Raw genomic sequence first — 24679 nt, 5'->3', positions numbered from 1 at the left:
TGTGCTTTCTCTATACCCTGCCCACACCTTAATAAATTGTCACTGTACTGAAAACCCCCGTGGAATTATCCTAATGTGAGTGTGCCATCTGTTTCCTGCCAAGATCCTGACTAATACACAGGATCCCTAATCAGACAAAAAAAGTAAACGATACAGTCTCTCTTCATTGTGCAGTTAAGTCAGTAGTTCCAGGAAATGTGAGTAAGATTCACTTGGTTGTCGGCTTCATTTCATTACGGTACTAAACTTGATGTTATCAGTTGTGGCTTGTGGCTCACGACTTCCCAAACCATTGCTCCCTATGCCCACTTGTTCAACAGATGGAGAAACCGAGTCCTAGAACCTTACCCAAGATCACAAGCAAACACAGAAGGCCAGGAACTCCAGGACCCCTCCCCAGGTGCCTTCTCCGAGCAGAGCAAGCCAAGGGGGCTCCGCCACCCTTCCCTGTCCCCCTTCCACAACTGAGACTGCCGCCTCTTCTCTCCCCAGTCCCCTTCCCTCCCCAGTCCCTGGTGGGGGAGGCCCTTGGGGAAAATGATGAGTTTTTTATAGCATTTCGTGGTAAGCACTTAATAACTCTCCAGGCTATAGATCTGTGCCTCGCATGGGCTGGGGATAATTCACAGTAAAATATGACTTTTCATTTATCACACTGACGTGTAATAAATACTTCTCAGTGAAGCTTGGGCTCAAAAGGGGGGTAGGGTGAGCAACCATCAGATGAGGCTCTGTGACTGAGTGTTGGGGTTCAGGCTCATGGCAGGCACACTCAGGGCCTGAGCAAACCTGAGCCTGAAGCTAGCAGAACCCTGGGTCAAGGGGCACTTCCAATGTAATGAGCCAAGGCTGCCCCTCAGTTCTCCACCAGCTTTGCCACCATTTCTGAGAAATCAAGTCTCCTGGAGCCAAACTCCTTGAGGACAGTGGGGCCTGTGTCCAAAAAGTCCAGGCAAATTTCCTCTTCCTCCCCTTCCCATCTGGCTCCCTCTGACTGGTCTCAAGGAGCTTCCTATTCCCCCAACCTTTCCAGCCCCACAGACACTGTGCTAATCATCGGACATTTGGGTTGTTTTCAAACTTTCTGCATGTCCAATAACCACAACAGCTCCTATTCATTCAGCATTTGCCATGAATCAGAAACATTTGCTCAGTTAATTCTCAAAACCACCCAAGGCATTATCGCCATCCCCAGCTCTCAAGAGGGGGCACTGACACTCAGTGGGTTGAGTGACTTGCCTACAATCATATTGTGGTGATATGATGGGGTCAGACTCAAACCAACTACAAGACAGCCAGATTTGGATTAAGTCTGATGCCACTGTCTTAATGACTATGTGTCTTAGGTCAGGCTCTCCCAGATACAGATCCTGAGACAGGATTTGAGTACGAGAAGTTTATTTATGAGGTGACTCCAGGAAGCATCAGAGGGAGAGGAGGGCTATGAGACAGGGAAGAGAAGGAAGTCAATAACCAGGTCAGTGACCAGGTTTCTATGGAGGACAACTGAGGAACTCAGGGACAGGAGAGAGCAGACTTCAGGGTTATCCACACAACAAGAAAGGAAGCTGGGGTACACAACCTCCAGCTCCTGTCAGTCAGGAGCAGAGGGCATGAGATGGCTGAGCAGGTTCCAGTAGCCAGAAAGGCCTTAGGGCAAAGAGTCTCAGGTTGCAAGCTGGCAGTTGGCAGCCATATGGTCCTCATGCATGGAGATAGGGAGTGCCAAGGGTACATGGGCAAGGCACTGGTAGCATCTGCCTCTCTGCTCGGACCTCACCAGACTGCTGTTGTCACCTGCCTGGAATATGCTGTGGTCTCCTAGATGAGACCTGTCTTGGTCTTGCCCCATGTGGTACATCCTCCAGCTCCAAATAGGAAACACATTCCACTTTAGCCCACACAGCAAAGAATAGACTGGGAAAGTGCCCCCTCCACCAGGAAAGATACCTTACTGAAGCCTGCAGGTGCATCCCTGACCACACAAAGGCAGAGACCACCAGGCCTGGATTCTCTCTGAATCCTCACCCTGGGCCCAAGGAGTGTCTCATGCACAGTAAGTACTCAGTGACTCTTGCTGCATTTGAAATAAATCTCCCCAGGTACACTTTGTACTGAGGGGAGTGCTTCTTCCCAAGGAGCACCCTGCTCTATGGCCTCACCTTGCAGGGACAAGGGTGCTGAGTGTTGGGTGCTGGCCCAATCCCTTCAGCGTCTGAGCCTGCCCCTGTGAGCTCCCAGGGAGTGGAGAACCCTCACAACGCAGAGGACCGGAGTGGTGGGCAGTCTTATCTAGAAGAACTGGTGGAGGACAGGGACAACGGCAGGAGTGGCAAGAGCACTGTGCTGGGGGTTGGGAGGCCAGGGTGCTTGTCCCAGCCAAGCCACTTGCCCACAGTGTGAAGACTCAAGGGGTCTGTTTGCAATGAGCACTTAGGGATGAGGAGCATGTCCCAGATGAAGAGCACTGCACATGGGATGGAGGGAAGAGTTTTGACCCCACAGTCCAATTCTGCAGTTAACTTGGAAGACGTGGCCACTTGGTCCTGGTCCCCTCTACTTACACCTTCTTCATTAGGAATAATTACACTGTAATAATTCTAAGAAAATCCATATAGTATAATAACACTCAAGGCATCCTATATGACATGAAGATCCCCTCCTCCAAGAAGCCTTCCCCGATATCCCCTCTCTACCACTTCTAATGAAAAATGGACCATGCCCTCCTTGGTAGCTTGCTCTGTCCAGTGTATGCTGCCACCCCAGCCCCCAGTGTGTGGTTGCCTCCCCTAGTTAACTGTGAGATCCCTGGAGACTGAGTCTTAATCTTGTCTTATCATGTGCACATGCAGGCATATGCATGCATACACACACACTACCCAGAGCTGAGCCCGGAGCGTGACTCAGAGTGAGGGTCACTACATGCTGGTCAAATGCATGTTTAAGTGATTGAATTAATGAATTGATTAATGAGTGATGTCATAATCCTGACTCGAGAAATCCTTTGGACCAGCACCTACACAAGGTTGCTGAACAAGAGCAGATAAACTCAGCTAAGTAAAGTCCTCAGCCCAGCGACTGACCCACTTGTTTCTCTCTTCCCCCTTAGTGGCCTGATGAGCCCACAGCTACTTCCTACCATCTTGATCCAAAGACCCTGTACAGAGCTGATGCTCCCCTAAGCCCACGAAAGAAGAGACCTTGCAGGGTTGGGATGAATCCCTAGAAGAAGAGGCACATCCTCCTTCCCCCAAAACTCTTGAGACAAAGGAAATCTCCACTCACCCTCCTGTAGTTACCTACACCAGGGGTCCCCAAGCCCCAGGCCACAGACCAGTACCAGTCTGTTGCCTGTTAGGAACCAGGTCGCACACCAGGAGGTGAGCTGCTAGCAAGAGAGCAAAGAGTCTTTATCAACAGCCGCTCCACATGGCTCGAATTACTGCCTGAGCTCCGCCTCTTGTCAGATGAGCGGTGGCATTAGATTCTCATAGGAGTGTGGACCCTGTTGTGAACTGTGCATGTGAGGGATCTAGGTTGCAGTCTCCTTATGAGAATCTAATGCCTGATGATCTGTCACTGTCTCCCATCACCCCCAGAGGGGACCATCTAGTTGCAGGAAAACAAGTGCAGGACTCCCACTGATTCTACACTATGGTGAGTTGTGTAATTATTTCATTATCTATTACAATGTAATAATAATAGAAATAAAGTGCACAATAAATGTAATGGGCTCGAATCATCCTAAAACCATCCCCACCCCCACCCCTAGTCCATGGAAAAATTATCTTCCACGAAACCAGTCTCTGGTGCCAAAGAGGTTAGGGACTGCTTCTCTATACTCTCCCTCCCTGCCCGGCACCCAGGTCAGGAAATGGACCAGGTGAACCCCATCAGCAACATTATTCAACTCCATGATTGAGAAATTCTCTCAGGTCCTGAGTGAGCTCCACAACTCGCCATTCCTAGAGGGCAGGGTGTATGTGAACCCATTTCTCAGAAGGTGAAGCTGAAGCTCCAAGAGGGACAATAGCTCTCCAAAAGCCACTCAGCAGGTGGATGGGAGAGTGGGAACCTGGGTTCCCTAACACAGCCAGATAAGATGGGAGCATCTACGCCCAAATGTGAACAGGGATTTGCCTCCTGCAGCCAGAGGTGCTGCCCAACCCCTGCCTCCCACTCCAGATTTGAAGCAAAGAGCAATAAACAGTTTGTGGCATTTCTTGCCTGTCGGAGTGTATTTCTAGCTTACAGAGGATACATGGGTTTCTGAATTATTAAGTACGATGCTTGGCATCTAGGGCCCAAGACTCCAGAAAACACAAAGAACTTGAGGCAGAAAATTCCCATCAGCAACCAAGTCAGAGAGAGTCCGTGACATTTGCTCCTCCCATCTGAGGACCAGGCAGACCTGGGCTCCACTTGGGAGCAAGAACCAGTCTGGAAGGGCCTTCCAAGATGATCTGGGCCCTACCTCATTTCTAAACAAGAGAACAGAGGGCCAGAGAGGAGATTCACCAAGGGTCACTGAGTCTCAAGGGTGAGTCTGAAGCCCTGGAACAATGGCGAAGGTTCCAGACATTGACCCAAATACCAAGGTGGATCCACTCTACTTCTTTCCAGCAGCGTTGCCATGGGCAAGTCACTTTATTCCCCTGAATCTCAGCTTTTCCCTTCTGTCAAATGGGAACAATAAAACCTTACACATGTTAATAACCCCATCTATTCTACAGATGCGGGGGGGAAAAGGATGATGAATGTGAAAGTTATTGGTGAATTTTAGGTAGATTTCCAAGGTGAGAAGCTAGGTCCTCTTCCTCTGGGGCCCACTATCATGCTCTCTTTTCTCTCTCCTCTGCCTTCCCCTCCTCTTCTTCCTTCTCATCTTCCTCTCACCCCTGCTGCCTCCAAGAAAGGACTGAAGGACACGTTCAAGAAGTAGCAGAAAAACAAGGTTAAATTAGAATTAAACAAAGTGCCAACTTTAGAGGAGCAACAGAACTCCACAGAGAGGCGCAGCTGGTAACACAGCCTACTGGGGAAAAACACAGGATTAAAGGTCAACAGACTTAAAGTTGGTCGCATCTCAGGACAGCGAATAAACATCATCACTAGCATTGACTCACTGCTAACTATGTCCCAGCACCATGCTGAGCTCCTTACATACTTTGTCACATTCAGTACTTACAACAATCCTATGAAATAAGGTAAAGTCTTCGTTTTATAGAATGAGAAAACTGAGGCTGAGAGAGGTTAAGTAACTTGGCAAAGTCACACAGCTAGTAAGTGGTGGAGCCAGGATTCAAACCAAAAGGTCTGCCTCCAAGCCTGCACGCTGAAGCCCTCTACCTGCCTGTCTCCTTAGAGCATTACAGGAGGTCTCTCTGGACCTCAGGGTCTCCATGCAGCTCAGAGACAGCAGAGGGGCCTGTGTGAGTATCCAAATGTATAATTTACTAGAGATGGTTAAAAAAAAACAAACAAAAAAAAAGAAAGAACCAAAAAACTCCTCCCATCTCTGCCCCTGTTGAGATACAGAAAAGGGCAAGGAAAGAAGAGGAAGAAATAAGTTGAGTAACTTTTGTTTTAGCCTTTCAGCTGCATAAATCATCCCGGGGCCAGAGAACTGAAATAATTCAGAGGGAAGATGAGCACGCGTTTATCACGCCCTGCACATACTAAGTGTCCAGTCTCACCACCGGAGCTAGGATACACACTGTCCCACCACCTTCACCTTTGCTCTGGGAATAAGGCCTCCAGTCCAGAGGGCTTCTTTTTCTTCCCCAGACCCAAAACTCGCTAATAGACCCCCCAGAAAAATGGTAGTTAGATAGGAATTTCAGGGACTAAGGCAGGACTCCCCTCGACTAGGGACTCAAGTCACAAAGGCCACCAGACCAGCTTCCCACAGCCTCTATTCCCACCCTCCATCCTCCCTCTGCGATCACTCCACTCTGGAGCTGGGGCTGCCTGGAAAGACAGAGAATCCAGCTCTCACTCAGAGGAGCCAGGTGGGAATGGCCTTAGCAATGTCCTCCTCCAACAACCCCATTTTACACAGAGACACTGAGCCCCAAAGCATGCAAAGCCTATCAGAGGTCCCAGGGCTCATTGGGAGCAAAGCCCAGAGGCTCCTGATCGAGTGCTCTCCTCTTTCACTAACCATCCCCCAGCCTCCAGTCATGGCTATGTCATTGTCCACCAGACCCCGCACTATGTATGTGAGGCTGAGGTGCTACAGGGCCCACCAGATCCCTGCGGCTCCTCCACCCTGGGGCTGAACTGGGAAGGTGGAGAGAGGCAGCCTGGTGCAAAGGAACCCATCCAGAGTTTCCACGCCAGGCAGGCCTGGCTTCAAATCCCAGCTTGGCCATTGTATTCATTGTCCATTGCTGTGTAATCATTATTCCCAAAATTTAGCAGCTTAAAACAACACATCTATTATCTCACAGTGTCTGAGGGTCAAGAATTTGGGTGCAACTTAGCTGAGTCCTCTGCAAGCCATGGTTTCTCACAAGGCTGCAATCAAGGGGTTGGCCCAAGGTCTGCAGTCTTATTTAATGGTTTGAGTAGGGAAGAATCTACTTCCAAGCTCATTCACATAGCTGTTGGCAGGATTCCGTTTCTTGCAGGCCGTCGCAATGAGGGCCTCCGTTCCTGACCGCATGGGCCTCCCCCTCATGGCAGCTTGCTTCATCAAAGCATGCAAGCCAAGAGGGCAATAAAGAGCCTGCTAGCAACACTGATGTCACAATCTTCTGTAACCTAATCAGAAAAGGGACATCCTACCACCTTTGCGACACTGTTGTTTAGAATCAAGTCACTAGGTCCAGCCCACACTCAGAGACAGGGAATTACTCAAGGGCATAGATACCAAGGGGCAGGAATTCTGGGGTCATTGGGGGACTATCTTATAAGTTTGCCACCCACAGCCATTTCCAGCTTTGTATCCCTGGCCACCTTCCTTAACCTCACTGAGTGTCCGTTTTTCCCTCTGTAACCATGGGGATGAAGACACTGTGTTCAGCATCAGGCATGTAAAAGGTGCTCAAGAAATGGTGGTTATTATGCTTCCAAGTGGTATCAGCAGCCTAGGAGGCTAGGATAGATGTGCTGGGCTGATGAGCAGCCAGACACACACAGGGAGACAGAAGAACCTACACACTGTGCAGGGACGGAGGATGAGGTTCATGGGCCTCCCCAGTCTAGGGGGAGAAAGATTTGCTTAAGAAGCAGAGAATCATTTGCTTAGCGGGATTCCAGAGGCAGTGTCATAGGTAGCATTTGGGGAATAGAATAAGTGGGGAACTTGAAGATGCTGGCCCAGGAACCCTGAAAGTGAGCCACACAGAGCTCCCCTATACATCACAACTGCAGGAAAAGGCCTGGGACTGCCCCCCTCAGGAACAGGGATTTGAAGTCTCAAGGAGCTGGTCTCCTTCCACAGGGATCAGCTGCTGCGGAGCTGAGTCCAGCACACGCTAGCTGATCGTGCAGGACATTCCTAGGTCAGATGTTTGCAAGCCAGGTTTGCACCAAGCACTAGATGCTCACACCACCAGCCAGTGCTTGGTGAAAGATGGTACCTATGGAGAGCAAGAACTTTCCTGGAAAGCTCTGCTTCACCCTGTTAAAACAATGATCTGATTAAAACCATAGCCCGATGCTGTAGGCTATGATCCATGGAGAAGGAAAAGAACAGAATCCTTGAGTATCCAAGCTAGTATGACCTTAGAGGACTGCAGATGGGATGTCGAGGATCTGCGAGCCTCCTGAAATTATGTACAAAATTACATGTGTGTGGCTGCACATTTTCCAGAGGGAGAAAACCTGTCCACCACATACAAACAGATTAGGAACAAAAATCCAGTTTGGCCCTCCCATTTTACAGAGGAAGAGACTGAGGCCCAGGGAGTACCAAGGACTCTCCCAGGCCATACAGTTGCCTTTCAAGGGAGCTAGAGAGAGAACCCGGGCCTCCAGACTGCAGGCCAGCCCATTCCACCTTTCTTGGGCAGACTTGAAGTCTACCCTTCACTAATAAAGCATTCTCCTAATAAAGCAGCCATGTCTCTGAACAATGTTTAATTATTTTGCAAGAGAATGACTGTAATGGGCCACATGAAACTTAAAGGATTTTTAATAAAATCTCACATGCTCTGAGCGTTCCAGCTCCCTCCATGTGCCCCCCTTTGTTATTTCTCCTGATCCCATGAAGATATAGCATTTGTCATTGTTTCATTAGGAGCCACGGTGCCCCATGTTATTTATGAGTTTGCTATTTATTGAAAATTGTATTTTTGAGGGGGATAAAGGGGGAGCTGAAGTTTATCACAAAGAAGCCTTGGCAAGAAAATTACTGACATTTCAAAGTATCCAAATCTCTGCTCCTGTAAAGACTGAATGAGTTCACAGCCACCAGATTTCAAAGCATTACTGGAAGTCCTGTTCCAGGTGGGGGGCTGACTAGGGGCTCTTTGATGCCTTGATTGTCCTTAGGAAAAGATGATGGTTTTATAATCTCCTCCTAGATCTGGCCTGCATCCCTTTTTCTTTAAAAAAAAAAAAGTCTGTTTTTATTCAAAGTCATATATGCACAAGGTTAAAAACAGTTTCCTGTTAAAATACTTCTTACTCCCTGTTCTGTCCCCCCTAGACAGCCACATCTAACTTTTTTAAATGGCTTTTCTTATATTTACCTCCATTTTTCTAAATAATAGGCTTCTACTGATATTTCTTGATTCATCAATTTTAGACACAATCTATTGACTTACTGCTAGAATAGACAAGGATTTATCTCACTCACACCACCTCCATCCCTCCTGCCATATCTCTATTTTTAGTTCTTCCATTGGTTACTTTTGTGATCTTCCATCCTCTACAGATGCACTTTTTAAAGAGAATTTGTACATTGTACAAAGAGAATATTTCTACCCCCATCCTTCCCTTCACCTCACCTCTCCCACTTCTACCTCCTAATGCTGTCTGTCATCTACACTTCTACTTTTACACTGTAAAAATTGATAATATCTACATCTACTCTGTAACCACAATAGTTCTTTCAGATTGATTCCAAGAGTTGAAAATCACTGAAAAGTATTTCTATTATTGTGCCTAGGTAAAGACTGTTCACTGCAGAGCCAAGTAGTGTACTATAATCACAGTTTCATTTCAGATACAAATGTGTATGTGTGTGTTTATACGTTTTGAGTTGTCCTTCTTTATTCTTTAGTCCTAATTGTCTTTGTCACATTTCCAATTTTTTAAAAGTCTTTATAAAGCCCATTCTACCGAGTTCCCCTTTTATTTAGGGACCACCACCACCCCTGCCTGCTGGAGCACTCAGTTCTCTTGCTTCAATCTGGACTGGTTGTTCTTTATGCTTGTGCACAGCTCTTCTGATTTCTATGTATAGCTTTTTGCATTCCCAGTCTTCCCCATTTTGTTTACTCCCTTACTTATTAAAAGACATCCTCAAGTTGCTTCCTTAAAAAGGATTTATGGGAGACAGTCTATGGGTTCTTGCAATTTGAATAATGGGTTGGTGGGATGTAGAAAGCTTAGGTTGAAAATCATTTCTTTCAGAATGTGAAAGTGTCTGATGTTGTTGATGACAGTCTGGTGCAGGTCTGATTCTTGTTCCTCTGAAAGTGACCTGGCTTCCTTCTTGGAAATCTTTAGAATATTCTCTTCTCCTGTGGCTCTTTTGACTCACAGTGATGTGTGAATTGGTGTGGGCGCTTTTCATTTATTGTGTTGGATGCTTAAGGGGCCCTTTATTTCTTATTTTAAGCTGGAACTTACAGGTAGTTTTGTAGCTATTGTAACAAATTTTGTAACATATTATAAACTACACAAATACATATCAAGATATAAACATTTCCAGGACCCCAATGAGTCCCTTTATGTCTCCTCCTAGTTGATAACTTTCCAAGAGTAGCCATTGTTCTGACCTCTATGACCATAGATTAGTTTTTCCTTTTTTGAGTTTCATCTAAATGGACTTTTACAGTATGTATTCTTTTTTTGTTTGACTTCTTTTGCCTAACATTTCTCTGACATTCACCCATATTGTTCCATGTAGAGGTTTTTAGTTCTTTTTCATTACTGCATAATATTTTGTTGTGTGTACAATTTCTTTAAACAAAGTTGATGGACATTTGGAATTGTCCCCAGTTTTTTAAAAACTATGTTTAGGGGGTAAAATTGCAGGCCTCTTGCATACATATGTTATGTTGTGGTGAAGTTTGAGCTTTTTGTGTACCCATCACCCAAATAGTGAACATTGTACCCAATATGTAATTTTTCAACCCTCATCTCCCTCCCATCCTTTCACCTTCTATATTTTATCCAATGTCTGTTATGCCACCCTGTATGTCCACGTGTACCCATTGTTTAGTTCCCCCTTGTAAGTGAGAGCATGCAGTATTTGACTTTCTGTTTCTGAATTATTTCACTTAGTGAAATTGTCCCCAGTTTTGAGCTATTATAAACAGTGCTTCTACAACATTCTTGTACATGTCTTTTGGTGGAAATAAGTATTCATTTCACTTGAGTGTATATCTATAGATAGAATGGTTGGATCACAGGGTAAGCATATATTTAGCTTTTGTAGATCCTGCCAAACAGCTTTTCAAAGTGATTGTACAAACCTAAACTACCACCAGCAATGTTTGAGAGTTTCAGTTGCTCCACATTCTTGCCAGTACTTTCAGACCTTTATTTTTGCAATTCTAGTAGGGATGTAATGGTATTTAATTGTGGTTTTAATTAGCATTTCCATGATGACTAATAATATTGAGCACTTTTTAATATGTTTATTGACCACTGTGTATTTCTTTTATTGACTTTCGTTGTAAAGTGCCTATTCAAATCCTTTGCTTATTCTTAAAAGCAAAAATTTCTTCCTTTATGAATGAATTTATGTGGTTTCCTTATAGACTGTAGATACAATTCCTTTTTTGGATATATGTGAATAATATGTGTGTGTGTGTGTGTGTGTGTGTGTGTATACACATATACCCAAAAAAGGAATTTGATATATATCCTATATATATCAAATTCATAATACATATCAAGATATAAGCATTTCCAGGACCCCAGTGAGTCCCTTCATATCTCCTCCCAGTTGATAACTTTCCAAAAGTAGCCACTTGGGAAATTAGCTCATATATATATATGTATATAAAATCAAATATTTTTCCATTTTTGGCTTGCCTTTTCACTATCTTAATATGGTCTCTTACTGAAGAGGAGTTCTTGATTTTAACAGGGTTGGCCAGGTGCGGTGGCTCATGCCTATAATCCCAGCACTTTGGGAGGCTGAGGCGGGTGGATCACTTGAGATCAGGAGTTCAAGACCAGCCTGGCCAACATGGTGAAACCCTGTCCTTACTAAAAATACACAAATTAGCAGGGCATAGTGGCACACATCTGTAATCTCAGCTACTCAGGAGGCAAGAGAATTGCTTGAACCTGGGAGGCAGAGGTTGCAGTGAGCCAAGATCACGCCACTGCACTCCAGCCTGGGTGACAGGGCAACTCTGTCTCAAAACAAAACAAAACAAAAATTAATAGGGTCTTATTTAATGATATTTTCTTTTATAATTAATGGGTTTTCTAATTCTGTTTAAGAAGCCTTTGCCCATCTCAAAGACATGAAGCAATTCTTCTGGGGGGTGGGGCGGGTTTCCTTTGGAAACTATTGCTTTACTTTTTGCATTTATGTCTATGATCCATCCTGAATTAATTTTTGTGTATAGTATGATATCAGAACTAAGATTCATTTCTTTTTCACATGGATCTCCAATTGGCCCAGTCTTGACAGACCCTTTCAGTGTGTAGATTCAGGTTATTCCACGTAGGCAATTATTTGTATTGTTTTTTAATAATCTTTACCCCTTTGTTTTCTCTGTTTTGGAGTTCCTATTATTCTGATGTTAGAATTCTTGGAATATTCCTCTGGGTCTCTTTTCAACACACACACACATACACACACACACATATTCTCTCTGTCTCTTTCTCTCTACCCTCTCCACACACACACACACACACACACACACACATGCCCTGTGTGAAAACAGGACACTGAAACTCCCTCTCTGTACTAGATACTACTATGGGGAAATAAAGGAATTGGTGCAGTGTTATTCCCTCATATCCATGACTCCCTCCTGCCATACCCACACTTACCACTGTAGCTGATAAATGAGACGGGGGGAAAATGGCTGGGGGAGAGGGAAGGTGAATGATAAGAAGGACAGGCCCAAGAGCTGTGTCCTGGACCAGAAGTGTGAGATAGAGTTAAAACCAGTAAAACTAGCATCTTTGCACCAAAGCCTCCCACCTCAACCCCCAGCTCAGCCCTGTGTCTTCCCAATGCCTCCTGGGAGCAAAATAATGTAAAATATCCTTCCAAGTAGCTAATCTGCACTACAAAGAGAAGTTGAGGGGAAAGACTTAGGCTACAGGGAAGGATTCAAATTGAAAATGCTCAGGGGGGCCCAATAATAAAGACAATAATTCAGCTCCTTACTGAGCAAACCCAGAACAAAGAGGAGAAATTGCCGAGCTCCTACCTGAGTGGGATGGAGGGACAGGGAGCAGTGAAACAGGGACAGGTTGGCAGACAGGACTTGAACCACAAATGCCCCTTTGAGTTTCTCTGGAGAAACTTAGAGGTCTGTAGTTTTAATAAACCCTGTTATGGGGCCAAAACCAAACTTTGCCCTGGCTGCTTAAGGCTCCCAAGTGGAGCTGTAAATATTCCTGCCACAGGGTAAGCTTGACCAGAGTCCTGGATTCAGTGGGAGTCTTCCTGCACCTCCAAGATTTGCCCGTCCAAAGAAAGGAGTGGGCACTAACGTTGGAATCAACAGTTACACGTCAGGAAGTATGCTAGCTACTCTGTTCCTTATTGCATACAATCTCCAATGGCCCAGTGATAATGGTAATAATAAAATAGTGAGCACTTACTGAGAGCTCATTATATACTAGAGGCTGTGCTTTATCTCATTGTCCCTCACAACAAAACTGAGAGGTAGAACCTATTAATAACCCCCACTTTTCCTTGGCAACAGCTTTGTGAAGATATAATTCACATACTGCAGAATTCGCCCAGTGAAGTGCACAATTTGATGGTTTTTATTCTATTCACAGAGTTGTGTGACTTATCGCCACAATTTTAGAACATTTACATCACCCCAAGAAAGAAACTCCTCTCCCCTTTAGTTATCATTTCACCCCAACACTCTCATCCACCCAGCTCTAGACAACCACAAATCTACTTTCTGTCTCAGTAGATTTTCCTATTCTGCACATTTCACATAAGTGGAATTATACAATATGTGGTCTTTTGCAACTGGCTTCTTTCACTCAGCATTAAGTTTTCAGGGTTCAACCATGTTATAGTATATATTAGTACTTCATGCTTTTTATGGCCAAATAATATTCCATTGTATGGATATACCACATTTTGCTTACCCATTTCATAGCTGATGGACATTTGGGTTGTTTCTATCTTTTGACTATTGTGAATCAATGCTGCTGTGAATGTTTGTGTACACATTTTTGTGTAGATGTATGTTTTCATTATTTTGTGAGTATATTCGTAGGAGCAGAATTGCTGGGTCATATGGAAACTCTGCGTTTAACTTTTGAGGAACTTCCAGACAAAATGGCTCTCCACTTTATATTCTCCTATAGTGCATGAGGGTTCCAATTGCTCCACATTCTCCTCAACAATTGTTATTATCTGTCTTTTTTATATAGTCATCCCACCAGATATAAAGTGATAAAGTGGTATCTCATTGTGGTTTTGATTTGCATTTCTGTAAGGGGAATGATATTAAGCATCTTTTCATTTGCTTATTGGCCATCTGTATGCCTTATTTGAAGAAGTGTCTATTAAGATTCTCTGCTCTTTTCTTTCTTCTTTTGAGACAAGGTCTCACTCTGTTGCCCAGGCTGGAGTGCAATAGCACAATATCGGCTCACTTCAACCTCCACCTACCAGGTTCAAGAGATTCTTCTGCCTCAGCCTGCCAAGTGGCTGAGATTACAGGCACGTGCCACTGTGCCTGGCTAATTTTTGTATTTTTAGTAGAGACAGGGTTTCACCATGTTGGCCAAGCTGGTCTTGAACTCCTGACCTCAGGTTATCTGCCTGCCTCGGCCTCCTAAAGTGCTGGGATTACAGGTGTCAGCCACTATGCCCAGTCATTTGCCCATTTTAAAATTGAGTTATTTGTCCCTTTATTATTGAGTTGCAAGAGTTTGTTATATATTCTAAATACAAGTTCTTTATCAGATATATGATTTAAAATATTTTCTCCCATTCAGTGGGTTATTTTTTCACTTCCTTGCTAGTATCTTACGAAGCACAAAAGTTTTAATTTTGATGAAGTCCAATGTATCTATTTTTTCTTTTGTTATTTGTAATAACCCCATTTTATATATGAAAAAAGTGAGGCAGAGCAATTTAGCAACTTGCCTGGGAACATATAATAATAATGGACAGAGCCAAGATTCAAACCCAGGTCTGCAGACCCCAAAGCTTCCTTTGAGGGCATGGAGAAGTGCCCATGAGCAAGGACTGTGTTTCCTGTGATCACGACTGAACTTCTCCTTACTAGGAGCCCCAAGCCCTGGGGAAATGTCCACCACTGCCTGTGTGCATGGGGGTCAGGAATGGCCCCCATCAGGCCACAGCAATCAAATGGTGCTACCCTGTCCCAGAGGCAGTACTTTAACCACCGCTCAGAAAGGGCCACAAAGCGCAACAAAGAAACTTTCCCTCCTGGAAAGTTCTGTATAGTGTGGCCTAGGGTAGGTGAGCAGGTAAAAGAAATCTCTCCATCTGTGGCCCATCGACTCACCAGAGGCCAAGGGCTCACACAATAAATAATGTTGAGGTATTCTTACAAAGTCCTTCATGCTCCAGTTTAATATTTCCCATACATCACCTCATTTTTCTCAATAAATATTCATTCCTCAATAAATGTGTATCAGGTGCCCATTCAATGCAAAGCAGTAAGCTGAGAAACTGTGGAAGATAAAGTGTTTTTATCATAAGATTACCCTAGGAGAGCGGAGAAACTAATGTCTCTAGCCAAGAGATGAGGAAATGTAGGCACCAGAACATTTCATGACCTGACCAATGTGACAAAACCAGACAGTGGTGATCTAATAGAGCCTAGATCTCTGGCCTATAGATCCAGGCTCTGTCTACACCATGCTGAATGTCCAGTCAATGTAGTCAAAGGGGACCTGGAGCAGGGGACCATCTCAAGGTCATCCTTGCCTCTGTTTTCCCATCTCAGAATGGGACTCATCCATTAGAGAAATATCACTCAAGACCACAAAAGCGGAAGCAAGTGGGTCTCACAGCAGACATTCCTTCTGCCTGTTCTGCTGAGACAAAACAGTAGCTCCCCAGCTTCAGAAAGAAGCCACTGCCAGATGCTGACTCAGCAATCCAGCTTCCTGCCTTGGAAGATCAGGGCCAAAGCAATCTTTTGATTGTTATTATTTTATGACTAATTTTCCAGGCAAATCTTTTATTTGTGCAAAAGCCCATCCAGCCTTGAGCATATTCTTCTTGTCTTTGAATTTTATCTCTCTTTTTAATTAAAAAAAAAAAACACTCACATAAGGAGACACAAATTAGGTCACCATCAAAGACTGCTCTTCCCAAAGGGCATTTCCACAGATATTAACCCTGGCACTGCCACTCACTCAGGGGATGGCTGTTCACATCGCTTCACCTCTCTAGGCTCAGTGTTTTTGCTCTGTCCACCCCTCACATTCTAAGGTCCTGATTTATTGGCCTGAATCACAAAGACAAAACTCTATATACCTAGGATAGCATGGCAGCCAAGTTGCCCAATGACCTTCAATGCAAACCAAAGGCACGCTTCCCCTGTTCTTGAGGACGACAGGCCCATTTGTTGAGCACCTGTAATGTGTCAGAAACCTCATCTTTAATCTTCGATCACCATTCGATCGGCCAAAAGAATTCTTTTTAAATATAAGTCAAAGCATATCATTTATCTGCTCAAAACCCTCCAAGGCTTCCTTTTCACTTGGAGTCAAAACCAAAATCCTAACAATGCCCCACAGGGCCCTACATGACCTGCCATCTTGCCAGCCCTCTCTTCTCCTGCTGACCCCTACTCACTGCACTGCAGCCATGCTGGGATCCTCACCGGACCATGGCACGCCAAGCATGTGCTCACCTGTGGGGCTCTGCTCTGGCTGTTCCCTCTACCTGGGATTCTCTTCCCCCAGACCAGTGGTTCTCAACCAGGGGACAGTGTTGCCCCCAAGGGACATTTGGTGTTTTTGGTTGTCGCAACTGGAGAGAGGGTGCTACTGGCACCTAGTGGGTAGAGACCACGGATGCTGCTAAACATCCTAAAATGCACAGGACAGTCCACATCACAAAGAATTATCCAATCAAGAATGTCACTAGTACTAAGGTGAATAAACCTTGACCTAGATGGTCTCCTGGCTCACTTCTTTCAGGTGTCTACTCTGTCCACTTTGTGGAAAATAAAAAGCTGCCTAACTCAGCAGTCCCTGTCTCCTACTGCCTTATTTTTCTCCATAGAACTTAACACCCTCTGACTCCAGTCATTTCTCTTTTCCAGCTACCGTGTAAGCGGGGGCTTTGTTTTGTTTGCTGCCATATTCTCTAGCACCTGAAAGAGATTCTGAACAAATAAATCAATTCTCTCCATTTCATAAGTGGAAACTGAGTCCCCACTTGAGCTAAGCGCCTTGCTCAAGGTCACTGTGGTGGATACTGTGGTATGCTGCCAAGGTCTCCCCCTAAGGGCTGAGGCTCTCACTTTCCCAGCTGCCAGGTCTGCTGACAACTGAGGGCTCACAGCTGAGTCCCTTTTCAGGCATTGCCTTCAGTCAAAAGCTGCCTCACCCAAGCATATGCCCCTTCCCTGGAAAGCCCACCTCCAATGACTGTTCTACGAGAGTTACAAAGGTACAGCCTCCTTTTCCTCAGTCTGGGATAATGTTCAAGTGCTATTCTAGCCCCAGAACTCCCCCAGGGGGTTGGCTGAGGCCTCTGCTGCAACAGCAGCAGAGTGATTCAACTTCTTCCTCCACCCCATCCTGCTTCCCTCACTCCCTTACAGGTATTTTTCCTGAGTGCACACCCCTGTAAACCTTCTGCACACAAATTTAGTTCTCCAGAATCTGTTTGCAGGAGAAACTGACCTATGGCAGTCACAGAGCTTGAACACAGCGGAACTGGGATTCTAATTCAAATGTCATTGACTCGGACACCATTACTCTTTCTGTTCTTCCACAATGCCTCTGCCTTGACTTTGATCAGTCATGGTGGGTTAGGGTCTGGGGATCCCCAGGTGAATACGACACAGGCCTTGTCTTTAGGATATCCTATTCCTCTGGAAGAAGCAGTTCCTCAGGAACAGGGTGCCAAGGGCAGAGCAGATGCTGGAGGAACCCATGGGCAGCCCCACTGGGATAGGCTATCTTGGGATCTAGACCACAGCAATGCCCCTGCCAAAGGTCAACAAGACAGGTCCTCTGCTCCAGGCTCAGAGCCTACAACCTCCAGAGAGGATCTCAGCCAGCAGGGCTTACAGCAGGCACTGCTACATGAGTCCCCTGCGGTAAACATGGACCAAAAGCCACCTAGGTGTCTGTTTTTTTGGAAAAGGATGTAGAATTCCCAGTCCCTGGCTGGGTCCCTGCAGGCTCAACTTAATTCTCAGCTCCTTGAAGGCCCAATATCTTCTTAAATGTCCTTCTTCCAGCTTCTCCTGAGGTTTGGCGCTGCTCTGATGACCACCTTTATCTTTTCTGCAGTTTCTCTCCATTCTCTCCTGTGGCTCCGCCTGTTCCTGGGAGTCTCAAGAAACTCTCCAAACATACTCGCCCTGTCTCCTATGATTCCACTGCCCAGTGCCGCTTCCCAGGCCTCTATCACGCCTCTCAGATGCTCAACAAGTATCAGAAAGGAGAAAGGGAGACAGGAAGGAAAGGAGGAAACAGAAAGGGAGGAAAAGGGAAGAGCAGTTGTTGAGGGAAATGGGAAGAAAGATCAAATGATAGGGATGCCCTATATTTATCTGTTTTAATGTCTCAGGCCTCCAGAGCAGCATTTAGTGTTTCTCCAAACACTGTCATCCTCCAAGGCAGGTCCCTTGCCTTCAGTTCACAGCTGGAAACACTGGGCCTCAAGAAAAAGGGAGAAAGCTTTCCTGAGTACGTTCCGAAGCAGCAGCAAGTGATTCAGATCTTGGGCATCCTAATTGCCTGGCAATGCTGAGACCCTGGGTGTGAAGTACTAATGGGCAGATTCCACCCACGTAATGATCAGAGAGCGATGAACAGATGCTTGCAGGCAGATCAGAGCCACATCAGCAGGAGCGGGAGTCACTCCAGGCATTCTTCACATCCCCTGCTGGCTTCAGGTAAGGGCCGCTGGGCCTCAGGAGAGGCACAGTTTCTGGGGGAAACCACAGCCCTGGTGCCTTCAGGGCACAGAGAGTACATGCACTCTCTGCCATCCAGCGCTGGCTTCAGAGGCTAAAAGGCTGAGGCCTAGCTCCAGCTCGTCCTCCTATTTGCTATGTAGCCTTGGCCAAGTCTCTTTCCTATTCTGGCCTCCGTCTTCCTGCCTGTAAAATGTGAAGGGTGGATGCAGTGGTTTCTGAGGGACCTCCAGAAGGGAGACCTCCAGGATCCAGGGCCCACCAGGTGAGAGACACACGCGGACCAGCCCCACATTGAGGCTCACTCAGTCCCCTCATGGGGTTGAACACCAGCCTCGAAAAACCAGAGGCAGCTGGAGCCCCTCAAGGTACCTGGCCTAGTCCCCCTCGATTTCCTCCAGGTCTGTGTATCTAGACTCCTGGTTCTGGGGCTGGGCCCTGAACCTCTCTTAGCTGTAGAAGAGGAGGAAGAGAAAGACTAACACTTGCTAAGCACCTCTTCTGGGCTGGGCACAGAACCATTGGCTTTTACACACATTTCTTGCTGGGATCCCCCCAGTGAGTGGTCTTATCCCCACCTGAAAAATCTAAGGTTCAGGGAAGTTAAGTAACTTGCTCAACATCACCCAGCTCTTGGTTGCCAAGGTCAGAATTCCAGCCTGGAGCAGTGCATGTTTACCTTTGCACTGTCAGAGAAGTCATTTGCCATCAGATCCCATCCCTTTGCTCTCCAAACCAAAGATCCCCTGTGCATTTTGGAAGAGGAAGACAGCATGTTGCCCTGAGAATCCAGGTTTCAGGGCTCATGTGAGAGGAGGTCAGACATAATGGAAGAAACCCAGGCTCTGGGGGCAGCAGCCTTGAGGTTGGGTCCTGACTCTGCTACCTGCTAACTAGGTAAACTTGAGCAAGTTATAACCTCAATTTTCTTATCTGGAATGAAAGGATATTAATATCTGCTGCATGGAGTTGTTGCAGTAATTGAGCCTGACAATGGATATAAAAATATCTGGCATAGAATATGTGTTGGATAAATACAACCCTCCTTCCATTTCTGCACAGCCCAGCTTCTCTTAGGCTCAAGTTCTGATTCTCTCTCATATTTTAAGCCCTGAGGGATGGACTTGGATACATTTACTCTAGCAAAATGTCTCTATCATAAAGGCAAGCTCAAGAAAGTGGTTTTCTTCCTCTGCCCCCGGCCACAGAACCCCATCAAGGAGGCACAGTGCAGGCAGTGGCCTCGGAAGCAGAGCTGGCCATAGCAGGCACTGCCTTCCTCCCCCAAGCCTCAGAGCTTGCCGTCTCTATGCCTTCCCCTTCAAGCTGAAAGCTGGCACACAGGCACCACAAGCCAGATGTTTGAGTTTTGTTAAGAGCAGCTTAAATAAAGCCTTTAGAACAATAATTCTCAGCTATCAAAGGGACATTTCTCTTCTGGCTTCATCTCTGACACACAGGAGATTTTTAAAAGAAGAAACAGGGGAGGAAAACAACACCTCTACAAAGCAGGAACATTTTTAAAAGCACAGCGATTTTGCCATCATGCTCTGGCCTTTCTGATGTCTCCAATGAAAGAGGAAAGGAATTTTGTGGAAGAGCCAATTTTCCCCAGCTCTTGGCACACATCTGGAGCCCCAGAAGTGTCTGGGGGAACCTGAACAGGTGGTGGCCATCTGACAAGCCCCCTAAGGCAGAGTTTAAAGAGACATACACTTGGATGGCATTGCCAAGTTGGGAAGTGTGCCTCTCTCTCCCTTCTGACACCTCTTCTTCTCCCAATCAAGACTTTGCCAAGAGTGTGCTTGAGGAAGGGACAAAGCCCACCCCTCCACCTCCATGCAAGAGGGCACCTGGGAGAGGGACCTGAGGCTGGATGCCCCTTGTAGCCTAGAGTTCTCCTTCCCAAGGAAGGTGATAGTAAAGGGAACACAGAAGGTAACACCACCCAGAAGGTTGGCATACACATGGTTGCAAATGCTTCCAAGAGCCAGGTACAACACATCATTGTCATGGTATAAGTATCTACTGCTAGGAGTTGAAGACCAGATTCCTAGAGACTCTGCTGAGCCTGACGTAGCTTTAAGAACAAACCCTGCCTGGTAAGAGCCATTGGAGGAATCACCTGCTCAAAAATGAAACAAGGCTTTCAATAATGATCAAATGGCTACCATCAGATCTGTCCTCCCTCAGATAACAACTATAAACTCTGGAAAAGATATTTTAAAGCTACTTAAAGGCACTGGTGAAACAAAAAGCAGGCAAAAATGGAAGGGAATTGACACTTGGAAGAATAGCAATGGGTGGACTTAATGTTTTTAAAGCTTTTCTCCTGAGGGCAGATCATAATCAGTGTCACATAATGTAGCTAAGTTTATAGGAAATCCACAGTCTTAGTTGCTTGAAGAATCAGAGAAAATGTGGGTGAACAAATCCAGTGGAAAGTGATTTGAGAAATCCTATAAGGGAGAGAGTCACAGAGATTAAACCCCAATTTCTATGTATAAACTGCCCAAATCTCTGGCTGATCCTTCAGCATACATACATAGGGAAGGTTCCAACCCAGCTAAGATTAAAAGAAATAAACTGAGGTTTTGGCTACTGTGCACCAGAGGTGAGACAGAGTTTGAATTCTGAGTTCAGCCAATTTTTTTTAAATCAACACTCTTCAGAGGAATACAATAGAACCCAGAGTCTCTCCAATATATCATTCACAATGTTCATGATACTATCCAAAATTACTAGACATATGAAGAAACAGGAAAATGTGACCATACTCAAGAGAAAAGGCAATCAATTGAGACCATGGTGACTTGACATTGTGGCTTCAATGGAACAGAAGTGGGCCTGGAATAAGAAATTGCTTTGCAGGGGAAGCTCTAACTATGAGGTCAGATAGGCCTGGGTTTGTGTCCCACCTCTAACACTCACAGCTATGTGACCTTGACAATTAGTTCCTTTACTTATCTGAGCCTCAGTTTTCTCATCTGCTAAAATAAATCTGCCAAAAGAAAATAACACTGCCTTCCTTCCATGGTTACTATAGAATCAAATGAAATAATGAATATGAAGGTACCTGGAATGACATTTGGCATATAAGATAAGATCAATGACTATTTATTGGCTCAAAATAATGATTTTCAAATCAACAGTATATCCCTATCTTCTCTACCATAACAGTCTTTAAGTCCTCTGACATTCCATCTCCTTCACTTATTTCTTGTTTGTTTGTTTGTTTGTTTGTTTGAGACAGAGTCTCACTCTGTCACCCAGGCTGGAGTGCAGTGGTGCAATCTCGGCTCACTGCAACCTCTGCTTCCCAGATTCAAGCAATTCTCCTGTCTCAGTCTCCCAAGTAGCTGGGATTACAGGCGTGGGCCACCGCACCTGGCTCATTTTTGTATTTTTAGTAGAGACGGGGTTTCACCATGTTGGCCAGGCTGGTCTCAAACTCCTGACCTCAGGTGATGCACCCACCTCAGCCTCCTAAAGTGGTGGGATTACAGGCATGAGCCACCACACCCGGCCCATCTCCTTCATTTCTTAAAATGGAAATGTTTTGAATCAAATGCCCTGAGTTCTAGAGAAATCTCTCTAATACAACCTAAGGGACAGCCCCTCCCATCTGTACTTGGTCATAATAATGCATGCATTCAAACACATCTTCAGGAGGACCCTAGAAGAGATTAAGAGAAGAGAAAGTAGCAAGGCCCCTACCTAGAAATCATTTTTGTTAAATGGTTGTCTGAACAAAGTCCTCCCTCCTCCAAACCCTAGAATCTGGAAGCCTCACCTGCAACTGGAAGCATGTTGATCAGGAACTGAGGGACCACGATAGTCATAGGATCAGATGTTACTCAGGGTAGAGGGAAACTGAGAGTTGACTTTGTCTAATCTCTTCCTTTCAGACATGGGGAAGCTAAAGCCCAGAAAGGAGCTGTCGTTGTGGCAGATGCCCATGGAAAATTAGTAGAAGAATCCATCACCTTCATACAGCACCTTAGAGGATACCAAGCACATATCCATTTATAATTTTATTTCATACTACATTAATACTACAGCTTTATTAGCTATGAGGAAGGGCTGATGGAAGGGAATGCTCTTCCCATTTTTTAGATGAAGAAATTGAGATTCTAAAATGCGATAGCGATATGACTTGCTTCATGTCACCCTGACAAGCAACGGCTACTTGGAACTCATTCTAGGTCTCTCAATCCTTGATCCTCAGACATAGCCATTTCTATCAAACCATGTACCTGAGAATGCTCTTCTTGGAGTCCATCCCAAGCAGAGGAAATTGGACAGAAAGTAGGACAATCCCAGGAGGATCCACCTTGGGAGGTGGCAGGGACCAGCCTCTACTGGTTAGTTATGGGGGCAAAGCCAGTCAGATTCCAACCCCACTTGTTCTAGGCCCATAAAGCTCTGGGGCTTTGATCTTGGGGATAGCCTTTGGGACATCTCTCTAGGCTTCTGGGGCTGGATTGCTGTAGGGGATCTCACCACCCTCAGACTGAAAGGACCCCTGGGAGACTGCAAAAGTCTCAGAAGAAGCCTTTTGGACAACTGGGTCTCTCTCTCTCTCACACACACACACACAAACACACATACACACACTCCTGAAGAAGGCTATGTTTGCTCTGGAAGGCCAGCCAAGCCCCTTGACGCTGGCCTAGTGCCCCCTTCCCTCTGCCCTCACCCTCTTCTCCTCAGTACCCAGCCCAGGCCTGGTCTACAGAGAAATCAGATTAGGGTTTGTGAGTAGCCCCTCCCTCTAATGCCTAAGGACAGTCCTTGCTTCCTCATTGGACCACGCTTGCCCCATCTGTCCAGGGCACAGACAACTTCCCCCAAGGCTCATAGTCTGGGGCTGAGGCCCAGGCCCCCTACACTCTCTCCAGCCCCACTCCCACCTCTGCCTCCCCGCACTGTGCCCCTGGCCCTCAGACCTGTCCTCCATCCCTTCCTCATCCCCACGTGCCACTATTCTGGGGTGCTCATAAATCACCAAGTTTGACTCATTTTTCTTCATAAATCCAGAGCTTCTGGCCTCCTGTTTGATTTGTGTTCCTGAATCATCCATGAAATTTTCAATAGCTTAGCGAGCAATGGTTTCAATCTTCAGGAGCAGAGGTCCCCCTCAGCCCCTGAGAGATGCTGAGCTGGTGATGGTGGCATCACCAAAGGGGGTAAAATCAGAAAAGAAACGGACTTAGCGGGGCACACAGTCTGCTCCTGGAACAACGACGCGTCCCCTCACATTTCTTTGAGCCCAGGATCATGAATCCCCAAAGCATGAAGTCTGGAAGGAAACTTCAGACTCACCTGATGTTTTAGAGGTTTCCTTTTTTATGTGGTATAACATGCATACTGTAAAATTTACCATTTCCACCATTTCTAAGTGTACATTTGAGCAGCATTAAGTGCATTCACATTGTTGGGCAACCATCACCACCCTCCATCTCTAGCGCTTCCCTTGATTTTCCAGACTGAAAAGCCAAGTGCAGAAAGACAAAAGCCACGCCTCAGGCTGCACAGCATGTCCTAGCAGAGGCCAGCTTAGAATCTGTCCAGCCAAGGGTTGCCGAGAAGCCAGCCCCGGTGGGGACAGGGCTGAGTGTGTACTCCCAGAGAGAAAGGGCTTGTCCCTACAGTCTTCTCACCTGCCCCTTGCCTGGGGGCCCCACCTGACAGGGGACCCCCCCCAGCACCTACTCACCCCCTTCCTCCTCTAGGAACTTGAGAAATGGCCCCCAGCTGCAATGGAGCCAGCCTGCGGCAGGGCCTGAGGCCCCCAGCAGGTTTATGGAAGCCATCCATCCCCAGCTGAGAGCTTAAACACATCTACATAATCAGCTCCTCTCGACCCGCTGCTCCCACCATTTCTCATGAAACCTCACTGAGGCACTGAGTCTTTTCCTTTTTTCTTTTTTGTTTTTTAATAGAAAACATCAATCGACAGAGAGCAGTCCGGAAACCTCCTGCCTCCATTGCCAACCCTTCCCCTCCCCCGACCAAGTGGCTGGGTAGGGGTGGGGCTCTGTGTAGACACAGGACTCTGGTGTGACACAGGCTAGATGCAACCCTGGGGTAGGAGGGGGACAGTGATAAAATGCATCTCCCCAGCACACACAGACACATGCTGTGCACAACAGGTGCACGTGAGTGTGAGCATTTAATTGCCATGGGAAACCATTTCC

This window comes from Pan paniscus, chromosome 19 (genome assembly GCF_029289425.2).
Source record: "Pan paniscus chromosome 19, NHGRI_mPanPan1-v2.0_pri, whole genome shotgun sequence".
NCBI lineage: Eukaryota > Metazoa > Chordata > Mammalia > Primates > Hominidae > Pan > Pan paniscus.
The sequence above is the reverse complement of the archived record's forward strand: the minus strand, read 5'-3'. Positions refer to the sequence as shown.